This window comes from Sarcophilus harrisii, chromosome 1 (assembly GCF_902635505.1).
Source record: "Sarcophilus harrisii chromosome 1, mSarHar1.11, whole genome shotgun sequence".
Taxonomy (NCBI): domain Eukaryota; kingdom Metazoa; phylum Chordata; class Mammalia; order Dasyuromorphia; family Dasyuridae; genus Sarcophilus; species Sarcophilus harrisii.
The window spans coordinates 450264230-450279392 of record NC_045426.1 but is presented as its reverse complement, the minus strand read 5'-3'; the positions used below and the strand labels follow the sequence as shown (position 1 = coordinate 450279392).

At 36.8% G+C, this 15163-nt stretch overlaps 1 protein-coding gene across 2 annotated transcripts in view; it reads right to left on the bottom strand.

Moving 5' to 3' along the window:
- The window catches only part of SLCO5A1 (solute carrier organic anion transporter family member 5A1), a 407994-nt gene extending 401009 nt beyond the window's left edge, over positions 1-6985 (bottom strand). The window contains exon 1 of one of the 2 annotated variants that reach the window (XM_031946281.1): positions 6706-6985. The gene's annotated coding sequence lies outside the window, so the exon portion shown is untranslated. The remainder of the gene's footprint in view (positions 1-6705) is intronic. The other variant, XM_003759718.2, reaches the window with a different exon arrangement.
- Positions 6986-15163: the final 8178 nt, after the last annotated feature.

Sequence of the window (15163 nt, the reverse complement as noted above, 5' to 3'; positions counted from 1 at the left end):
AAATACTATATGACCACTCCTTCTTTCCTCCATTATTCTATTTATTTATAAATGTTTATTTATAAACATATGTTTATTTCATATATTCTCTCTGTAGAATATAAGATTTTTGAGACTAGGGACTTTGTTCTTTGGTCCTTATAGTCCTAACTCCTAGCCTACTTTAGACAAAAGAGGGACAAAATTTGAAATCTCATGTTACACCACATCTTTTCTATTGAGTCATAGAATTTTAAGCCTGATAGGAACTAGTCTTCTTAATTTACCTGTGAGGAAAGAGACCCAGAAAGATAAAGTGACTTACCCATTGTTACAAAGTTAGTAGTAAATGATAAGCAAGGTTTGAACCTACATCTTTTGACTACAAAGCCAGTGTTCTTTCTATTGTAATTAGAGCTGACATTTTATATAGCAATTCAAACACATTTTCTCATTTGATTTTCTCAATAACCCTGTGAGATATGTGCAAGTATCAGCATCTCCATTTTACAGATGAGAAAACTGAGATTCAGGGCAGCTGAATGACTTGTCCAAAGTCACACAACTAGTATGACTGAGAAACAAAATTTGATTTTTATTGCATCATTATCTGAAAAAGATACATTTAATATTTCTGCCTTTCTGCATTGGTTTGTGAGGTTTTTGTGTCCCTAATATATGGTCAATTTTTATGTAGGTGCCACATACCACTGAGAAAAAGATATATTCCTTACTGTCCCCATTCAATTTTCTCTAGAAGTCAATCAAATCTAACTTTTCTAAAAATTTTATTCACCTCATCAATTTATTTCTTGTTTATTTTGTGATTAGATTTATCTATTTCTGAGAGAGGGAGATTGAAATCCCCCACTAGTATAATTTTGTTGTCTATTTCTTCCCCTAAGTCACCTAACTTCTCTAAGAAAATCTGTATGCTATACAACTTGGTGCATATATTTTTAGTATTGATATTACTTCATTATCTATGGTACCTGTTAGCAATATGTAGTCTCTACCTTATCTCTTTTTATTAGATATATTTTTGCTTTTGTTTTGTCCAAGATCAGGACTCCCATGCCTTTTTTTTTTTTTTTTTACTTCAGCTGAAGCCTATTCCTGGTGTTTTTTTGTTTTTTGTTTTTTTTGGTTTGTTTTAAATTTTAACTGAAGCAAGAAGTTAGATTTGAAATCAATTCTCTTCAAATTGAAGTTTGTCATTCTTTTGGCTACTCTGATTCTTATTCTCTAATTTAGGATCATAGCTTTAGACTGGAAGAGATCTTTAGATGTCATCTAATTCAAGAGTTTTCAAAGTGTAGCTAGTAGATTTAAGGGATCCTCTCAGATATTTTCAGTGGATTTAAGAAATCAAAACTATATTCATAATAATACTAAAATTTCATTTGATTATTAAGATATGTTTTCCTTTTCCCAATACATATCTTTCTGTAATCAGCTTTTCTTCTTATACCTCAACCAAAATAATATATTATAAAAGATTAAATGTAGAAACATACATGAAAAGCCATATATCTTCAATTAAGTCATTAAAGGAAGTTGCAAACATATATAAAATGATGCCACTTTTCTTGCTAGGCTTTTTTTTATTATAGAAAAGTTATTTTTAATAAAAATGTTATTTACACATTAATATATAATGGGTTCATGATTTTTAATGAATTAATAAACATTTTAAAATTTTATCCATTTTCATTTCTAATATGGCAAATATCAATAGATATAAACAAAAGCTCTTTGAGAAGGGCCTCGATAATTTTTAAGGAATCCTGACACCAAAATGTTAGAGAATCAGGGATCTGCTTTAACCCCCTAATTTTGCAGAGAAGGAATAGGCTAGGGAAGGTGAAAGAAGTACTTGCCCAAGGTCAACGAAGTTTAAGATGACAGGACTCAGGTGCTTTGATCCCAAATTCATTCCGCTTTTCTATTGTGGAATTCCTTCTCCTAGAAATCTCTCCTCCTAAGTCTAGGGGTCTATGGTTCTATAAACACCAAATAATCCTTGAGGGAAGAATTACTCTAAAACTCCATAGGATGCCAGGAAGGTTTGAGAGTCAAGAACATCCTCCCCCTGCCAAAGATTAAAGGGGACACAACTTAAGGAGGCACCAAATAATAGCTAGAAAACAAAATCTTTTCTAATTCCAAAAATATTGCCTATTGTTCCCTTTTGCTTTCTCAGTTTTATTCTTTTTCATACATCTGGCCACACTTAACTATATTAGATCTAATAGATTTTTCTCAATCTTCATCCTTCTTGAATTTTCTACAGCATTTGATACAGTTGGTCAATCCTACCTGTGTATTTCCCTTCTAGGATTTCTTGACACTGCTCTCTTCTAGTTCTCCCACCACCTGTTTGATTATCCCTTCTCGGTTTCCTTTGGTGGACCTTCATCCGTCATTCCCACTACTTGGATATTTTTCTAAGGTCCTGTCATAGGCTTTCTTCTTTCTTGTCTCCAAACCCTCATTTGGTGGTTTCATCAGCTCCTAGAAGGTTCAATTGTCATCTCTAAATAGATGATTCTCAGTATCTCTTCTAAACTCCAGGACTGCATTATCAACTTCCATTCTGGATAACTCACTGAATGTGCTATAGGCATATTAAAAGTCAATATATTTCAAACAGAAGTTTGAAAAGGTTTCCTTCAAATCTATCCCCCTCTTCCAAACTTCCTAATTCCTCTGCAAACTTCCTATCAAGAATACCACCAACCTTCTAGAAACCCAGCTTTGATCAAGAAACTTATCACCAAAACCTCTTCAACTCTTACATTTCTACCCTCAAATCTTCTTTCACATGTCTTCTCACTACTCACTTAGCTGACCCTCCCTTCAGGGCTACTGTATTAGCTTTCTAATTAATCACCCTGCTTCAGATTGCTCATCACTCCAATCAGCTGCCAAATTTTTTCTAAATCATTGATCTCAAAAAGCAAACATCTCCAACTTCCCTTTTGTTTAATGAGCGCAATTACTGCTAGGATCAAAATATAAAGTCCTCTGTGCAGCATTTAAAATTCTTCTCAAGGGACAGGTAGGTACAGCAGTAGATAGAGAACCAGTTCTGGAGTCATGAGGACCTCAGTTCAAAGCCAGTCTCAGATAGATATTGTGTGATCCTGAGCTAGTCACTTAATTCTGATTGCCTCTTAAAAACAACTCTATCCAACCTGGACTCTTCATAGTTTTCCAATCATCTGCTTGAATCCATTCTACAAACACTAAGGGACAGCTCTATTTATTTATTTATTTTTAGTAAATAGTCTTATTTTTTCCAATTATATATAAAGATAATTTGCAAAAAAGTAAAAAGTACAAAATAAAAATAAAATTTTAAAAGATAGAGATAAGATTTTAAGTTTCAAATATTTCCCCCTCTCCAAGCTTCCCTTCCTAAAATGGTAAGCAATCTCTTATAGGTTATCCATGTGCAATCATGTTAAACCTATTTCCACATTAGTCATGTTGTGAAGAAAGAAAAGAAAAAAACAAGGAAAAGACACACACACACATGATGTTTATTATGTTCTTTCTCAGGATATGGATAATATTTTCCATAGGGAGTCTTTGGGAATTGTAAGATCCAACTTTTTGGCCTCTTTTAACCAGAACACTGTGTCTATATACAACTAGATAAAACACCGTGTCTCCATTGGCTATCTACTCTGCCTGGAAAGTTCTGCCTCTTTATCTCTGCCTCTTAATTTCCTAGTTTCCTTCAAGATTGAACTCAGATTTTACCTTCTACAGGAAGCCTTTTATAACCAGTCTCTCTACTACTTGCGTCTTTCCCCTCTTAGATCACTTTTTATCTATTCTGTATGGATCATATCTGTCTTGATTATTTACATGTTTTCTCCCTCTTTGAATATATACTCTCTTTGATGATGGGCTGTTTTCATCTTTGTCTCCCCAGTGCTTTTGTTTCAAATCTGAGGTCCACCAGTCTCATACTCCAATTCCTTGGCCTGCAGACCCTCAGAGCACTAAGTTAAGGCTCTCCCTTCCTATAGTTGTGTGCTATGTCTTGTTACAGGTAGGTCTGGGTTTGGCCAGACAAAAGAGATTGGGGCTAAGGTTGGGGCTGGAGGTGAAGGTGGGGGTGGGGGAAGGAGTGCATTCTACAATCAGTTACTTCCTACTGGGCTAAACTCAGAAAGAAATCAATTCTACACACACCAATTTTGTTAGGTACATTGCACATTGCCAAGGGCTGGTGAAACCATAGGTCAGAGTGCCTTCTTTGAAGGAATTTACCACCTGTTAATGAGGGATATGACAAGTACACAAATAATTTAATCCAAGTTATAACATAGATGGATTTCCCCATGACTAAAGAATATTTCGGTATTTTGGTCTTAAGCCTTGATATTTACAAAATAATGGGAGTTGTTCAGATGGAAAGAGAGTAGAGAAGAGATCTAGATTCCAACCTTATGGGGGAGGGAGAGACTGTGTTAAACAAGTTTATCTTTTTCAGTCTAGGGAGAAGAAGCTGTTTACTCCTGGTTACACAAAGACATCTCATCTTCCTGAAGAGCCCCAGGCTAGAAACCTGGGGTGGAGGAGACCAATGAGAATACAGTGCTTGGGATTTCTGCAGACTAAACTATTCACAGCAGGCACTAGGGACTGTCGGGCCAGACCTTTTTCTGGTCTCTTTGTATTTGGAAGGGGGTAGGAGGTGGGGGGTAAGGTGAAGGGGGTAAGGAAGAGGAAGTAGGGAAGACTGCTGGATACTAACAGAGCTCTGGGAGGGATTATCGACTTTGTCAAAGCCATTGTCCTGTACAGACTCCTGCCTCTCTTGCCATAATCAATCATTCAGTCAATAAACATTTATTAAATGCCTACTATATGCCTGATACTATGTTAAGTTCTGAGGATATAAAAAGAGTTTTTAAAAAAGACTTTATTGGATGAAACAATGTGCAATAGGGAAAATAAAGCAAACTATATACAGAATAAATAGGAAACAGAAGGAAACTACTAGAATTAATAGGGGTTGGGAGAAACTATCTGTAGAAGGTGGGAATTTATTTGGGGCTTAAAGAAATCCAGAGAGCTGCCTGAACCCATATAATGATCTTGAGAGGTGGGGTTTTATAGCTGATCCTAAGATCTCAGCTACTGGAAGATTGGGGGGTGGGGGAGTGGAAGGGAGGAACAGGCAGCTTGCTTACTTGAGATGAAGAAGGCCTCTTCCACTCATTTATTTTATTACTAGCTTCCCTGGCATTATCTCTTTGCCCCCCATGCTGCCTAACCCTTGTTTGACAGCTACTGATAAACCCAAGCTCTCAGGTCTTCCACCCCTCCCTATCAGGCTTCCTGATAAATTATCCATTGCCTGCCCAAGTGTTGTGCATTTGGTGACTGACCATGTGTTTTTAGCAAGGTGAGATTTCCCTCAGGTATTCCCCACTCTTTTTCACTTCCTATCCGCCCCTCCCCCAATCTTAAATTGCCCCTCTAGTCTACTATCTTATAAATGATCTTTACCAAAAACAAACAAACAAACAAACAAACCCCACCAACAACAAATAATTTCACAGTCCAAAGGATGGTATAAAGGAGAGAAGACAGGGTATTGGGGAGGAGAGATAACCAAGTGGCCTTTACCAAATGCCTGCTCTCCTATTGAAGTGCTTGTTTTATCTCAGGGAATCTGATTTCATACAGTTCATTGGACCAGCAGATATATTTCCTATACTCATCCTGGTAAATTGAGTTAAGCAGCTTCTCATAAATTACCCATTGCTCCCATCTATCTACCCATGACCTTTTGTACATTTCACTAGTATGGACAGGGACTGCAACTATGATTTTCTTGGTATAGGGAACCCACAGACGAAGACTACATATTATCCATCACCTTCTAGTTACCTACAGCAGAGAAGCTAAATGATTTGCCCAGAGTTAGACCACCACACAGGCAGTCTGTATCAAAAAGGCAAATTTGGAACCAAGTCCTTCAGGGTTGGAGCCTCTACCTTCTAGATCTGGCTATTTATTGTCTTTATACTAAGCCATGCTGCCTCTCAGTAAAAGTATGGCTCTCCCTAAAGTTTGCACAATCTAACTCCAGAGGATCATGGTGAGATAACTGCTCTTTATGCCTTAAAGCCAATTTGTGCAAACATGAATTATAATCATCATTGTCATTATTATTATCATTTTAGCTGTCTAGAACTGAAAGAGATGGTGGAAATAGTTTATGGGAAAGTCCTGTTCTCACCTTTTCATTTTGAACTGGATGGGATTAATCTTTTACTTAGGTTCTGTGAGAACTGAGGGGTAAAGAAGGTAAGAAGTGGTGAAGACAACAGAGAGAAGTTCTTGTAGGGCTCCAGAACTAAAATTAGAACCAGGTAGATTCCCCAGGGAATTGCCTCTATGTGTCAATGATCCTGAGAAGTGGGGCTTTAAGTATGATCCTAAAATCCATCTTAGCTACTAGAAGATAAGAGGATGGTGGAGAGAAAGGAAGGAGGGACAGACAAATGTTCCCGAGGGGAACACCTGCTGGGGTTTGGGAGGGAACTAAACGAAGGGTGCTAACTATAGCATGTTAGCACTGGATGGGACGTGAGACCATCCAATGCACCAAGAGGAGGGAATACGTTTTCTCCCTTCCACCTTCTTTCCTCCCTCTAAGGGAGAAGGTTTGGAACTCAAGGAAAAGAGAATGACTCATACCTCTTTTCTTTCTTTCCCTCTTTAGGGTGAATGGGGGTGTCAGAGCAGATCTGGGCGACTGGGATGGAGCAGCTGAAGGTATCTGACTTTGAGGAAAGTGTGTTAAATTCGGGATCGATCTGAAATTACAAGGCCAACTAAATGCCCGCGGATTTAGAGCTGATTGGGCTTGAATAGCTTTCAACTGGCCCCTTTGCCCTCCTGGATAGTCTCTATCATGCCGTGACCTTTGACTTTCCCCTCTTTCAGAAATCCCCACAATGGTCCCACAGAGGTGGTAACCGATGGGCGATTATGCCGTGAGACTGAGCCGTGGCCCGGAGCTGGTCTCCTGGAGGCTGGATGGAGCCGGCTGAGCAGCGGCCTCTTGCAGGCAGGAGAGTGCCTGATTCTCCCACCTCGAGGAATTGGGCCGCATGGATACAGAACAAGAAGTTCGGCTAGAATGCCGTTGTCGTTGCAGGGATATCCGGTATATATTCCTGCGCGGGCAGGCCACCGCACGGTAGGTAACATCAGGCAGCCTCCCCCTCGGGCCTCAGGGATTGTAGACAGTTGAAGAGGGTGCAGTTATCTGCCAGATGCCCTGTTGCTGGAACATCTGCTATCCCCTTCAGAATGGGACCTTCGAGATTTTACTCAATTGTCTCATTGGGGATTACTATGTTCTTGGACAGTTTGAGAATATATTCTGCTCCTTCTAAAGAAGGAACGGGGTGAAGGGTGGGGGGAATCCTGAGATGAAATCTTAGTCTACTTTAATTTGTTATAGTAATGAGAGAATGATAGATTCATGGGAGTTTTATATTTAAGTAGGAAAGGCTAGGATTCTAGAGATTGTGAAATTCTCCTGCATAAACCAAGCATTGAAAGAGGTATAAGGGTACAAATTGAACCTTAGAAGCATCCCTTCCAGTTTGTAGAATGAGCTATGTTATCCTTCAACAGATGAGGAAATTGAGACTTAAGATTATCTAAAGTTAACCTGATCAGGGTCATACAGTTCAGGAATACATAGTGAGATGGGGAGGGAACAAACAGAAGGAAAGAATAATAATTTCATGGCATAAAAAATGTTCGTGTGAAAATGTCATTTATTTGGTACAAATTAACAATTCATCAGCAACTGAAGGGTCTTGGAAATTAGATTAGATTGGTTTCCTGAGAAGTTTAGTGATATGCCCAGCATCATTCTGCTGCCACTATGTGTCAGTGGAAGGATTTGAATGAATCCAGGTCACCTTGACTTGAGGAATAATCTTTTATTCAGTACACCATTCTATCTTTCCCTATAGTCCTCTTATTCAAAAAATTTTAGGTAGTTCCATTCCTATGGAAATGTTTATCAATGCTGACATTCAGGTTCTTTGATGATCTCTTATCTGTAAAATGAAGATAACATCTATCTCATGAAGACCAAATGAAAAATCACTCTACAAACTTGAAAAGTATTGTGTAAATGTGAGCAAACATTTTTTAAAAGATCTGGATAAAAGAGATTTCCTTTCCTGTGTTTTTACAGAGTATCCTCAAATATCTTTAAGTTTGAGAGTTCTTATAAGTTGGTGCTAGCCTTATTTTATTTCTATATTGTCTCTGATAATGTCAATCAGTCTTTTAAATAACAAATTATTAGAACAGGAAAATTCCACAAATGTTCAGTTCTTTGGAGGCTTCAAAATTACTACAGTAAATAAATAACAATAACAACAACAAAACCCAAACCTTCACACTTAACCTGATGTGAACTTTATATGAAAAGTACTATGTGACCTAACCTTTTAAAATACTAAAAGCAGCCAAGAAAAGCATTTAAATATAAAAAACCAGCAGGTATTCTGGAAGACCTGAGTTAAGTATTGCTTCTAAGACTTAGTGGTTTGGTGACCCTGGGTGAATTAATTAACCTCTGAGTACTTGGAACTACTAAGCTCAACAACAACAATAACCAAAGCAAAATAAAACCATGTATTGACATATATCAGTGCATCTGGGAGTTTCCAATACCAATAAAATCATAGATCAGTGCAAAAAAAAAGTTGATATTCTCATGAAAACTCAAATTTCTAATTGCTCATGAAAAGCAATACAGGAGAAGTTAGTTTGTTGTATCTACACAAATATCTCCTCTATAAACACACTGAAGAGGTTATCCAGTCTCTATATGAAGACTTTTACTGATTTTTCTCATGAGATTCAATATATTTTGTATCTGAAATGGGAATTGGGCAAATTTAGAATAGAAGTTCACTTGTTCATACAAACTAGTCTATGTAACAACAAAAAAATTAGTAATGAACTACTACTACTGTTTAATAACATTAGTAATTTAGTAATAGCTACTTTATTTAGTGAAACTAATTGTTTTTACTCAGCAACATGGTAGAGGCAGGTGTCAGCCTGGAAAAGTGGTTAGAGAATTATCGTTGGCAAGTAATTTAACCCTTCGTTGGCTCTAGGTAACTCTTTAAACTCTAAATTGCAGAATAATTGCAGATTTCTATTGGTAGAAGGACTTTTCTCACTAGAACTTCCCTACACTTATGAAATCCCAGATCTAGAGCCTGACAAGAGCCAGATGCTTACCAAAACATGCTACAACGGGGCTTTAGCTTTCTGCCTTCCTAGGAAAGTATTAGAACCACAATACATCTTACTTTAATCTACAAACAATGTGACCCTCTTTCTTTTCATGTTGAGACTTTGGAATATCTTAAGAAGTAGTATTTCAGTGTCAGACTATTTTCAGACTAATTTTATTTTGCATCAACTATGTACTATGAGATTCCATAGTTTAATCAGAAAATAGTTGTATACAATTGGTTTTCTTTTTGTGGTTGGCTAAATTTTAAAAATTTATTTCTCCTTTACATTAGGTATTTTGACCTTTCAAACACTGTCTTTTTTGTAGTTTAGTGAGGAAACCCTAAAGTCAGGAAGAATATACTTCTGGATAGTTTGTGGTTAGGAGCCATGCCTGAATAGAGAATTTGGGAAATGTTATCCTAGGGGTCCCAAATATAAAATTACATAAACTATCAAAAATAGAAGTTCTACCCAATCACTACCCAAGAAACCTGAGGAATGGTTTCAGAAAGCTTATAGTAAGTACTGTGAGAGAAGCTCACCCCATTTCAGAATTTCCTCACCTAGGTTCTGGGAACTTAAAAAATTTTTAATTAAAAAAATACACACACATGAACACACTCACACATACAGAGAGTACATATCTGACTATACAGCTATTCACTGCTCAACAAATTCCAGTGGATCCCTATTGAAAAAATGTTTTTGATAATTAAATTTCAACGTAGTTTCCTTGGTAATCCCATATACTTTATGTTATTCATTTAAAAATAGGAGTTCATGGATTTTACCAGATTGTCAGAGGGGTTCATGATGAAAAAATGTTTGGGAAATCTTGCCTATTCATCTCATAGCTTATTCCTGTATATATATTTCTTTTTCTGTTTTTCCCATTTTTTTTTCTCTCTCTACTTCTCTCATTATTTCTCTAAATCATTCTCTCATTTAGAAGATGCTTACTTCTCAGTCACTAAGAAATTCTCTCAGCCCCTCATGATTTGTAGGGACCCTTTAAGATCTTTTTCTAATCATTGTCCAGGATTCTTATTCTTTAGGAGTAAGATAGATCTTTAGATACTGGCTTCTTTGGTTTTATATTTTGTTTCCCCTTTTTGTAAAAATAAGCATTTTCTCTGTGATTTTTTCCCCCCTCTTTTCCATTTCCTTCAGTTCTTCCTGTATATTTGGATAACTACTTTAATTTTACTTAAGCATCTAGCAACTCTGTGCTACACTTAATACTTAGTAGATACTTAACAGAAGTCCATTGACTAATGTTTCAAGTGGAAGCATCCTTAGTACAAGGCCCAGCTTATAGTAGTCACTCAGTAAACGTGTTAATTGCTCAATAGGCATTGGTTTGTTACTTGTATTAAAATATAATCTTATACTTTTTATCCCTTTGTCCTTTTTTTGTGTGTATTTTTTCCACTTCTGTCTCACATTTCTCATTTTACTTTCTATTTAAACTGTCATGTCAATATTGCAGTGTACTAAGAAGTGATTTGGATCTATGTCATTCCTCTCAGTGATAGAGGCAGCAAACCCCTCTCTTTATTTCCTAGCCCTGAAATTCTAAAGAGAAAGCCCCCCAAAAGTGCTGATATGGAACATGATACTGCCTCAGAGAATTTCTCATACCATCCTATTCTCTACATTATTGCTTAAAGCAGTTTTCTTGTTGGATTAAAACCCCATGTGCAATTTATATTCTATAAAATTCACTAGCACGAGGGAGCACCCAGGAGGTCTCTTGAACAATTATCTGTCCTGACCAGCTTCCTGAAGTTTTCTTGTATCCCTGCTTTGTTAGTGGGCCTGTTGGGAAGCAGGATCTAGTCAGGGTTTACCAAAAAGCTGCCACCAGAAGGAGAACAGCTGGGCCATGAATGTAATTGATGGCTTGCATGGGCTATAGGCTCCTTGGAGTGTTTTCTCTAAGAGCTCCTGCCAGAGGATGGGGGGAGGGAACCTCATGTGATCAATCACAGCCAGGAAAAAAATCTTCAGACCTCAGGTTTGGACAATCAAGGGTTCTGAAAAAGGTTTAACTAATCCAATAGGCACTTGTAAAGTACAGGAGAAACCTACTGAGAGCTAGAGAGTAGAAATAACAAAGGACAAGAATCAAGTAAGTTAGAGCAGTTTTGTCTCCTAGAGACTTGCCTGTTCAGTGCCACAACCAGATCAAAAATAGGGAGTAAAGGAACTTTACTGTCTCTCTGTGACTCTGAGATTACTCTAGTTATCAGTTATCAGTTATCTAGCAGAAGAAGATCCCTCTATAGCGCATTTTACAGAGAAGGAAACTGAGGCAAGCAGGTTTGTTAGTGTGTTGAAACTAAATTTAAACACAAGTCCTCCTGACTCCAGGCCCAATGCTTTATTCACTATGCCACCTAGATGCCCTAAAAAAACGTTATTCCTATTAAATAAGAAACACAAGGAAGGCCCCCAGGACTCCCTGAGTGTGTTCCAGGATTTGGCCATCACTGCCTGGGTGGTAACATAGCACACTTACTGAGGTCTCTGAGCTAGCCATAGGAGCACAGATCTGAAGCTGCAGACGTGTTAAGGGCTTCCTCTTCCCACTCTGATCTTAGGAATTATGTTTTATATGCCTCCTGAGGAGAGGCAGGTAGCATGGCATGGAAAGGTACTATGAGTTAAGAAACATCCTGTATGGTAGAAAGAACACTGCACATGGGAGAAGAACATCAGAGGATTATGGACAGAAGCTTTAAATTATCTTTGATAAGATTACATAACAATTTAGAGCTGGAAGGGACCTTATAGGCCATGCAGTCTAATCTTGTTTTTTTAAACATTTGAATAAAATGAGATCTAGAGAGACTAAGTGATTTTAGGGTCATATGGGTGGTGAATAATGAAGACTATTATCTCCATGAAAGTTTGAATCTGAACTCTTTTACTAGTCTTCATTTTACTTATTTTTTCAATCATTCACTTATTTTTTAGCTCTGCCATGTACTAACTACTGATGGGACTTTAAAAAGGACAGGTTCTCTTATTTTACAGATAAGGTAACTGAGTCCCACAAAGTAACTTATTTAGGATCACACAGGCAGTGACAAAGACAGGATTTGAACCTGAGTCTTTTAACTCCAAATTCAATGCTCACACTGATCATGCAGATCTGAATCTGAACTCTGTCATAATTACAAGTGGGCCAAGACTAACCTATAAGACTTTTAGGCAAATCCATCAAAGGAGAGCTAACAGATATTAATCCTAAGGTGAAAATTTGTATGTATGTTTTTTATGACTTCAACATCCTCATCAGAAAAAAAAAAAAAAAAAAGAATACCAGGGAGTTTTTGAAGTTGTCAGAGATGAAAATCTTCAAAGTAAATAAATACTAAATACTTCAGTAGCCCAACTTTTAAAAATTCCAGTATTCCTCTCTTCCCCCACCCACCACCTAAAAACCTGCTTCCCTAGGCCACTGGTCTTGCTTCCATACTCAATTAAAAAGGTATTAAAGTTAATGGGAAAATTGTTTAAAATAATTAAGTATATTAACATTTATCTTAGGTTCTCTATTTCAACCATCTATTCATGTATCTTTGGAAATTAAGAATATAAGTTCTTTGTAATTGTCTTTAGGATGATATTTTTTTAAAGTCCTTCAAAGCCATATTTCTCTTTTCCATATCAATACTCAGCAGTAATCATCACTATAGATATTTACATAGGAACATCCCTGTGACTGTACTTTATCTCATATCAATATGGGAGAGGGAGTGGATAACTGAGATTATACAGAAAAATTTGTGGTAATCATACTAGTTAATCCCTTGTCATCATCACAAATATCATCAACAAACATTTATTGCTTACTTTCTCAAAGGTAAGATATGTTCTTGCCCTCAATGAGCTTACAGTCTGACTGGAGAAACACCTACACATTAAAAAAACAAAAACAAAAACAAAAACAGTAAATGGCAGTGTCCGGGATTAAGTGTCAAATGAATGCAACAGACTATAAGTGCTACCAGGCTTCAGAAAGGGTGAGATGGGGGTATCCTTGGGGTTCAATTGATTTCTTCTACATAGAATTATTCTGTCTTCACTGCTGTGGCCATAGTGTGCTGCTCAGTCCAATCTTAATAGGGACATGGAAGGGGCAATAGAGTGGGTCAGAGCAACAACCCTGTGTGCTAACCCAACCCCACTGAGCAAAGAAAGCAGTTTATTGTCTAATGACCTCACAAAGCTAGGTGCAGAATCCTGGAATGTATCCTCAATCTGTAGCCTCTAGTACCTTAGTTCCCTCAGTTTCCTACCATAAATGTTGATTTTATACATACAGATGCACACACACACACGCTTTCAGAGAAGATCCTAGGTCACTATGTTTATAGAAGATATTGCAGGGATCTTTCATCTCTACCTATGGTCCAGTCTAAAGCTATGTCAATAGTATTAATATTTTATAGGTTTCTCTGCACCAAAACTGGCATAAAGAAACATGCTCCTTTTTGATTCTCCCTCTGTATCTGTAATTTCTAGATATTTTTTCTTTTTAAATGCTTTATTGATTCTTCTTCTTTTTTTTTTTTTTTTTTTTTTTTTGTATAACCATCAGTTTCTTTTAAAATTTATATCACTTAGTTTACTTCTCAGATCTATGGAGGAGAAAGGAATTTGTGACCAAAGAACTAGAGATCATTATTTTTTTTTTATTTTAATAGCTTTTTATTTACAAGTTATATGTATGGGTAATTTTACAGCATTGACAATTGCCAAATCTTTTGTTCTAATTTTTCCCCTCCTTCCTCCCATCCCCTCCCCCTAGATGGCAGGATGACCAGTAGATGTTAAATATATTAAAGTGTAAATTAGATATATAATCAGTATATGTGACCAAACAGTTATTTTGCCGTACAAAAAGAATCAGACTCTGAAATATTGTACAATTAGCCTGTGAAGAAAATCCAAAATGCAGGCAGGCAAAAATATAGGGATTGGGAATTCAATGTAGTGATTTTTAGTCATCTCCCAGAGTTCTTTCTCTGGGCGTAGCTGGTTTAGTTCATTACTGCTCTATTGGAACTGATTTGGTTCATCTCATTGCTGAAGATGGCCAGGTGCATCAGAACTGATCATCATATAGTATTGTTGTTGAAGTATATAATGATCTCCTGGTCCTGCTCATTTCACTCAGCATCAGTTTGTGTAAGAGATCATTATTGATCACAAAATAGATAATTTTGATTATATTAAGTTAAAAAGGTTTTGTACAAACAAAACTGATGCAGAAAAGATTAGAAGGGAAGCAATAAACTGGGAAAATAGTTTACATTCAAAGGTTCTAAAATATAGAGAGAATTTACTCAAATGTATAAGAATTCAAGCCATTCTTCAATTGATAAATGGTCAAAAGATATGAACAAACAATTTTCAGATGAAGAAATTGAAACTATTTGTAGTCATATGAAAAAGTACCTCCAAATCACTATTGATTAGAGAAATACAAATTAAAACAACTCTGAGATACCACTACACAACTCTCAGATTAGCTAAGTTGTTAGGAAAAGATAATGATGACTGTTGGAGGGGATGTGGGAAAACTGGGATACTGATACATTGTTGGTGGAACTGTGAACTGATCCAACCATTCTGGAGAGCAATCTGGAACTATGCTCATAAAGCTATCGAACCCTTTGACTCAGCAATGTTTCTACTGAGCTTATATTCCAAAGAGATCTTAAAGGAGGAAAAAGGACCCACATATGTAAAAATGTTTGTGGCAGCCCTTTTTATAGTGGCAAGAAACTTAAACTGAATGGATGCCTATCAAATGGAGAATGGCTGAATAAGTTATGGTATATGAATGTTGTGGAATATT